Raw genomic sequence first — 8,082 nt, 5'->3', positions numbered from 1 at the left:
TCACAGCCTTACTTCCGGCAGTACCTCGTCTCCTGCTTTCCAAGCTCCACAGAAGCTCTCCTGCAAACCTTGCAGAACTAGCGTTCCTGGAAGAAAGGATGTTGCGGGGACATGGCTTAGCCACAGCCTGGGGGATGTTTCCAGAATGAGATTTTCACTCTGCAGCGGAGGGTGCGCTGATATGAAACTTCCTGGCAGATTAAAACTGTGTGCCAGACAGAGGCGGTAGAGAACTTTCCCGCGAAAGGCAAAGGTCCCAAGTTTGAGTCTTGGTCTGACACACAGTTTTAATCTGCCAGAAAGTTTCACCCATGATATTGAGTACTGAGTATGAATCTGTTACCGTTTTACAATTAAGATGTCAACAGTCACAGCAGAGTCTATATTTTTGGAGCTGTATGATGACTTTTTGTGGATGACTATAATGGTGGCTCCCCATGGACTATTGCTTTCTTCTATTATTCCATCGGCTAGCTGTTGTTGGTTGATGAACTCCTCCATAATTGCCTGTAAGGGCTATGGTATATGATACAGTTTCAGATATACTGGTGCTTCATTTCTTGTTGGAATTCGATGTCGCTACCTTTTCAGTTCCTTCCAGGTGCTCTACCTTCTTGCATAATGCAGATTTAACAGCGGCCAGTGGTCATGGTTCACATTTGCCATGTTCCAATCATCCTCCTCTATTTTTCGGTACGGACAGTCCCTTTGTAAGATTCATTTCACTGGCGCCAAAATTATCTAAATTCACAGATAGAATTTTCTCGCCGTCTCCATCCTGTATGTGCACAGTGCTTATTCTCACAAAACAACGTAATGGCTCTATTATACACAAATTATACACAACTTATCATTAGGCAACTCTGGCCCTGCAATCAATCAAAGCAACTTCCCAGTGCCCCTTGCCACAATATCATGTTAATTAAGCTTTAGTGCTTTTGTATGCAGTTTAATTGATTTGTCCCCGTGGTCAGGGGAAACTACTGCGAAAGCAAAGAGAGCTTCACTCCAAGTTAAAACGCAGCCAAACCCTCTCAGACAAACAGAAGCTAAGCGATGTCAAAGTTAGCGTAAGGAGGGCTATGCGAGAAGCGTTCAGTGAATTCGATAGTAAAATTCTGTGTACCGACTTGACAGAAAATCCTAGGAAGTTCTGGTCTTACGTTAAATCAGTAAGTGGCTCAAAACAGCATATCCAGACACTCCGGGGTGATAATGGCATTGAAACAGAGGATGACACGCGTAAAGCTGAAATACTAAACACCTTTTTCCAAAGCTGTTTCACAGAGGAAGACCGCACTGCAGTTCCTTCTCTAAATCCTCGCACAAACGAAAAAATGGCTGACATCGAAATAAGTGTCCAAGGAATAGAAAAGCAACTGGAATCACTCAACAGAGGAAAGTCCACTGGACCTGACGGGATACCAATTCGATTCTACACAGAGTACGCGAAAGAACTTGCCCCCCTTCTAACAGCCGTGTACCGCAAGTCTCTAGAGGAACGGAGGGTTCCAAATGATTGGAAAAGAGCACAGGTAGTCCCAGTCTTCAAGAAGGGTCGTCGAGCAGATGCGCAAAACTATAGACCTATATCTCTGACGTCGATCTGTTGTAGAATTTTAGAACATGTTTTTTGCTCGAGTATCATGTCGTTTTTGGAAACCCAGAATCTGCTATGTAGGAATCAACATGGATTCCGGAAACAGCGATCGTGTGAGACCCAACTCGCGTTATTTGTTCATGAGACCCAGAAAATTTTAGATACAGACTCCCAGGTAGATGCTATTTTTCTTGACTTCCGGAAGGCGTTCGATACAGTTCCGCACTGTCGCCTGATAAACAAAGTAAGAGCCTACGGAATATCAGACCAGCTGTGTGGCTGGATTGAAGAGTTTTTAGCAAACAGAACACAGCATGTTGTTCTCAATGGAGAGACGTCTACAGACGTTAAAGTAACCTCTGGCGTGCCACAGGGGAGTGTTATGGGACCATTGCTTTTCACAATATATATAAATGACCTAGTAGATAGTGTCGGAAGTTCCATGCGGCTTTTCGCGGATGATGCTGTAGTATACAGAGAAGTTGCAGCATTAGAAAATTGTAGCGAAATGCAGGAAGATCTGCAGCGGATAGGCACTTGGTGCAGGGAGTGGCAACTGTCCCTTAACATAGACAAATGTAATGTATTGCGAATACATAGAAAGAAGGATCCTTTATTGTATGATTATATGATAGCGGAACAAACACTGGTAGCAGTTACTTCTGTAAAATATCTGGGAGTATGGGTGCGGAACGATTTGAAGTGGAATGATCATATAAAATTAATTGTTGGTAAGGCGGGTGCCAGGTTGAGATTCATTGGGAGAGTGCTTAGAAAATGTAGTCCATCAACAAAGGAGGTGGCTTACAAAACACTCGTTCGACCTATACTTGAGTATTGCTCATCAGTCTGGGATGCGTACCAGATCGGGTTGACGGAGGAGATAGAGAAGATCCAAAGAAGAGCGGCGCGTTTCATCACAGGGTTATTTGGTAACCGTGATAGCGTTACGGAGATGTTTAATAAACTCAAGTGGCAGACTCTGCAAGAGAGGCGCTCTGCATCGCGGTGTAGCTTGCTCGCCAGGTTTCGAGAGGGTGCGTTTCTGGATGAGGTATCGAATATATTGCTTCCCCCTACTTATACCTCCCGAGGGGATCACGAATGTAAAATTAGAGAGATTAGAGCGCGCACGGAGGCTTTCAGACAGTCGTTCTTCCCGCGAACCATACGCGACTGGAACAGGAAAGGGAGGTAATGACAGTGGCACGTAAAGTGCCCTCCGCCACACACCGTTGGGTGGCTTGCGGAGTATAAATGTAGATGTAGATGTAGATGTCAGAAAAACGATGCAACAGTGTTTCACTGGTGACAGTTCCCCTAACTGGAATGTCGTCCCTCTAAATTCCACCATATGTCGCTGAAGGTCAAATCTGTCATAATCTTAGAGAAAGTGTAATCCCAACTTACATGAGACACTACTTCATCACATTGTTCAGAATGAACCGTCCCAATCTGAAAATTTAATACTGCTGAACCTTATGTCTTCACATCATTGTGTCTCATCCCAAGCAACCTATGGTGTGGCAGGTTCAATATCTTCTGACCTGTGAAGTACTGACATACCACTGACACATGCACCCCTGTTTCCATCTAAAACTTATATTTTTTCTGTCTCTCAAAATTCCCACTGTGCCACATTTCGCCTCTGCACACGTATCTGTAGCATCAAAACTTAACAGGAATGCTGCTCGGCAGACTTAGGGTTCTCTTTTGTGTTTAATATCTGTCCACTTACCCCTTGTCTAGGTTTATCAGTGCTTCCACCATCCCATTGTTGGCATCCAGTCACATCATATCTACCTCACTGAGGCTGCCAACAGTGTTTCTGGACATGCCCTGATCGTCTGCACCTATGACATTTCATATTAGTGGAAAGCACCCCTCACTTGTCACACACACATGTTGCTATATCAGTTTCTTCAAGTTCCATAGCCAGCCTAACAGCAGTGTATAAGTCTTGCAGGATACATGTCTGAACCTTTGTAGACGTATCGAGCGACAGGCCACTCAGGAAGGTATCTATTGCCCTATCTTTGGCTTTTTGGAGAACAATCTTATTCACCTCGTCAGTGTCCCCCAATTCGTATATTTCTACATTACTCTCGCGATTCCTATTTGCGAAACTTTCTACTGTTTCACCATGCTTCTTCTGACTTAATTGCTCACAGAAAAATCTCACAAACTTTTGCTTTTTATGCCGTTGTAGCAGGCCTTCCTTCAACTGATTAAATGACCGTGCATTCCTCAACCCCTCTGAACACCGAACAAACGTTTTTGCCTTTCCAAACAATCATAATTTCGTTACCCGCAATAACTGATAATTTGACAAACCTCCCATCCACGCTAATGGTACCATATCATTCAAGAAAGATATTACATCCTCACTGACTTAACAAAAACGGAAGTAATTAAGTTGGTTGTGGCTGGAACCATCTGAGCACCAGTCTACTCAGTTAACGCTAACTGTTTATCTTTAATCACGACATGCCCTAATAACTCCATCTTATCTGCTTTCAACTATGCTATTTCATTAAGTAAAAACTGTAAAGCGTCCTGCTGGACTAAACTCTGTGTCCCAAACTCTGTCACTGTGGAACCTTTATTCGCAGTATAAAAGAAAATATAACACAGCATCAGCCAACACTAGCCCATACACACTCACAATTACAATACAATAACCTGCACTTAATGCTTCATCATGAGCCATCTCGATTCGGTGCTTGACTTAGTCATATGGCCATACTGGTGACAACTAAAACACACTACTACAATTGACTCAGCGCACGGTGGAGTGTGCCCAAGTAAATTACATTGGGAACACCTTGCAGAACAGCTTTACTGACGTAACATTTATATTCCACCTAGGCCCCATCTCCTCTGCACACGAAAATATAATCAAACAGTTCGTCCACTCATCCTTACTGTGTGATGATACTTCGAATGCGGCTGTGACGTTGTGTTACATGGAAATCGAGTCTGTGCAGCACTGGGTTTCGGTTGTGAGTCGTGGCGGGGTTGCAGGCTAGTGGCAGCTCCGATAAACAACATCAAAAACCAAAAATGGTTCAAATGGCTCTGAGCACTATGGGACGTAACTTCTGAGGTCATCAGTCCCATAGAACTTAGAACTACTTAAGCCTAATTAACCTAAGGACATCACACACATACATGCCCGAGGTAGGATTCGAACCTGTGACCATAGCGGTCGCGCGGTTCCAGACTGTAGCGCCTAGAACAGCTCGGCCATCCAGGCCTGAATCAAAAATCAAATATTTTATTTAAACTCACGTGACTACACTCATAGCGCCACGGTGGGGCAGCCAAGGACCCTCTCAGCATGTGGTTAGGACGGCGCGCTTTGCATAACCATTTGTCGGTCAGTAGGTCTTGACGTCTGCATCCAGGAAAGTTTGTGCCAGGAGCTCGTTCAGCGATGCATCCTAGTTAGACGTTGCACGGCGGCTCACAAGAGGTGCCAGCGATACGGAAAACTTTCGGAATACTTGCAGCAGTCGACAGCCTCCAGTGATGGATCGTTTCTGTGGGTGACGCACGTGGTGCCAAGGCACCCGTGCCAGTGCAGAAGGGTGGGCGAATGCAACGTCCCTATCTCGATCTGCTGCCCTCCAGGGCAGAAGTTTGGCTGCTGGTGGAGTGAAATTGGAGGCAGCGCACCAGAGGAAGGAGGACTTGGTGCTAGGTAGACATCGCGGCTCAGGAGGCTCGAACTCGTAGCAACTGATCGCTGTGCCATATTGCTCCGATACCTAGTGCAGACATTTGTCACAGTAGGCGCTGCAGGGCTGCTGGTACCTCTGCTAAAACTGACTGTCATTTGTAGGGGTTATGACCTCACATGTGCTGACACACTGCTTCCAGTATGTTCGGAACAATAAATTCATGGCCCAGCGACGCAGAAACACTTTGGCACATCTTGCAGGAGCCCTGCCTTACTGCTGCATTGGCAGGATTGCGGTGCTTGAACTGGCCCGCCTCGCAGTGCATAAAGAGCCCTGTTTTTGCCAGCAGCTTGCCGACATCTTCGCCGGCGGCTTATGGCTATTGCGGCTTAGCTGCTAGTTACCGCAGTACATCCCAAAATATACAGGGTGAGGCAGTGAAACGGCACGATTTTGTAAAACCACCAAAGATTTATTTACAAGTAAAATCATAATAGTTGAACATGGATCTCAAGTACAAGAGTGGAAATTAAAGATTTAACTTAAAAACAATCATTTTTTAAATATGGTGTCAGTGAGGTGTCGTCCTTGGTTTTGCACACATTGTCTAAGCCTGAGATGAAATTGTCCCATGACGTTTCGTAGCATCTGTACTGGAATGTTGTTAATTTCCTGTCGAATTCGCTCCTTCAGGTCTTCTTTTGTTCTTGGTGGATTTTCCTGGAAGACTTTGCACTTGAGGTAGCCCCAAAGAAAAAAGTCTGGTGCCGTCAGATCTGGTGAACGGGCAGGCCAGGGGAAATCGCCATTCCTGCTGATTAGACGTCGTGGAAATGCAAGTCTGAGCAATTCCACTGAGACATTAGCAGTATGGCTTGTTGCACCATCTTGCTGGAAGAGTGTTTCAGCATCTGGATCATGTCGATCAATTCCAGGCAGACCAAAAATGGTCAACATGTCAGCATAACGTCCAGAGTTTACCGTCACTGTGTTGCCATCTTCATCTTCAAAAAAATAGGGCCCCACGATTCCACGAGATGACATTGCGCACCAGACTGTTACTTTTTCAGAATGGAGAGGTTTTTCATGAAGTTCGTGCGGGTTATCTGAGGACCAATATCTGAAGTTTTGCTTATTTACGTACCCACTAAGATGAAAGTGGGCTTCATCACTCATCCATAAGTTATGCACTCTTTCTTCATTTCGTTCAATAACGTTAAGCATTGACTGGCAAAAGCGTATACGGTTATTGTAGTCATTAGGTTTAAGGGCTTGCACTACCTGAATTTTGTATGGATGATAGTGAAGGTCACTCTTCAAAATCCGTCTTACTGATCGATTGCTGAGACCAAGTTCTGCGCTGTGCCGTCTCGCGGATTTTCGCGGACTTCGTCCCAACGCTTCGCGCACACGATTAATGTTCTCGGGTGTCCGGATTGTTTTTGTGCTGCTGCCTCTTTTCTTTGTTGTGCTAGCAGTAGCTTCAAAGGTTTTAACCCAAAGGAGAATGGCTTTCCTTGATGCCACGGGAGCCCGTGGCGGCAGGTTGAATTCACGTTGAGCACCAACCACACTATCCGCGTTTTTGTAATATGCCTTTACGGCATATGCACGTTGCGCACTCGACCAACGCTCCATGGCTACTGAAACTTCCACCACTCTAGACGCCCAAGGTCACTTCCCCCACTCTCGCAACCCCCCTCCGCGCCCGACAACCACTATCGAAATCGTGCCGTTTCACTGCCTCACCCTGTAGTAGCGGCACTAGAACTTTTCAGCTCTTCTGTTATTTTTCATTTCCATGTTTCAGTCAGTTGTTGCCTAATGCTCCCTTTGAAATTCCCCTCAACCTTTTGTTCTTTCAATTCACCCAGGTCCCATCTCCATCATTTCCTACCTCTCTGCAATTTCTTCGGTTTTAATCTACGGTTCATAACCAATAAATTATGATCAGAGTCTTCGTCTGCCCTTAAAGTGTTTTGCTAAAACCGACTGTTGGTTCTGTTATTTTTCATTTCCATGTTTCAGTCAGTTGTTTTTCTTTCAATTCAACCAGGTCCCATCTCCATCATTTCCTACCTCTCAGCAATTTCTTCGATTTTAATCTACGGCTCATAACCAATAAATTATGATCAGAGTTCCCAGAAGGAGATTTTCACTCTGCAGCGGAGTGTGCGCTGATATGAAACTTCCTGGCAGATTAAAAGTGTGTGCCGGACCGAGACTCGAACTCGGGAGGTTCGCAGGAGAGCTTCTGTAAAGTTTGGAAGGTTGGAGACGAGGTACTGGCAGAAGTAAAGTTGTGAGGACGGGGCGTGAGTCGTGCTTGGGTAGCTCAGTGGTAGAGCACTTGCCCGCGAAAGGCAAAGGTCCCGAGTTCGAGTCTCGGTCCGGCAACAGTTTTAATCTGCCAGGAAGTTTCATGATCAGAGTTTTCGTCTGCCCTTAAAGTGTTTTGAGCCGGCCGCTGTGGCCGAGTGGTTCTAGGCGCTTCAGTCCGGAACCGCGCTGCTGCTACGGTCGCACGCGTGACCGCTACGGTCGCAGGTTCGAATCCTGCCTCGGGCATGGATGTGCGTGATGTCCTTAGGTTAGTTAGGTTTAAGTAGTTCTAAGTTCTAGGGGACTGATGACCTCAGATGTTAAGTCCCATAGTGCTTAGAGCCATTTGAACCATTTTGAAAGTGTTTTGCGGATTAATATCTTATATTGTAATATCTGCTGTACCATTCATTATTTATCTGTATCCCTCGGATGCCCCCACGTACTTCCCGCGTATACAACCTCCTTCCAAGATTC

The 8,082-nt window shown here is 45.5% G+C and overlaps 1 non-coding gene across 1 annotated transcript; it reads left to right on the top strand.

The window, feature by feature from the left end:
* Positions 1 to 7,606: 7,606 nt before the first annotated feature.
* Trnas-cga (transfer RNA serine (anticodon CGA)) lies at positions 7,607 to 7,680 on the top strand. Its single transcript has one exon. It is a non-coding gene; the product is annotated as a tRNA-Ser (tRNA).
* The last annotated feature ends 402 nt before the right edge of the window (positions 7,681 to 8,082 follow it).

This window comes from Schistocerca nitens, chromosome 1, assembly GCF_023898315.1.
Source record: "Schistocerca nitens isolate TAMUIC-IGC-003100 chromosome 1, iqSchNite1.1, whole genome shotgun sequence".
Classification (NCBI taxonomy): domain Eukaryota; kingdom Metazoa; phylum Arthropoda; class Insecta; order Orthoptera; family Acrididae; genus Schistocerca; species Schistocerca nitens.
Note: the sequence above shows the minus strand (reverse complement) of the source record. Positions and strands in the feature narration are given on the sequence as shown.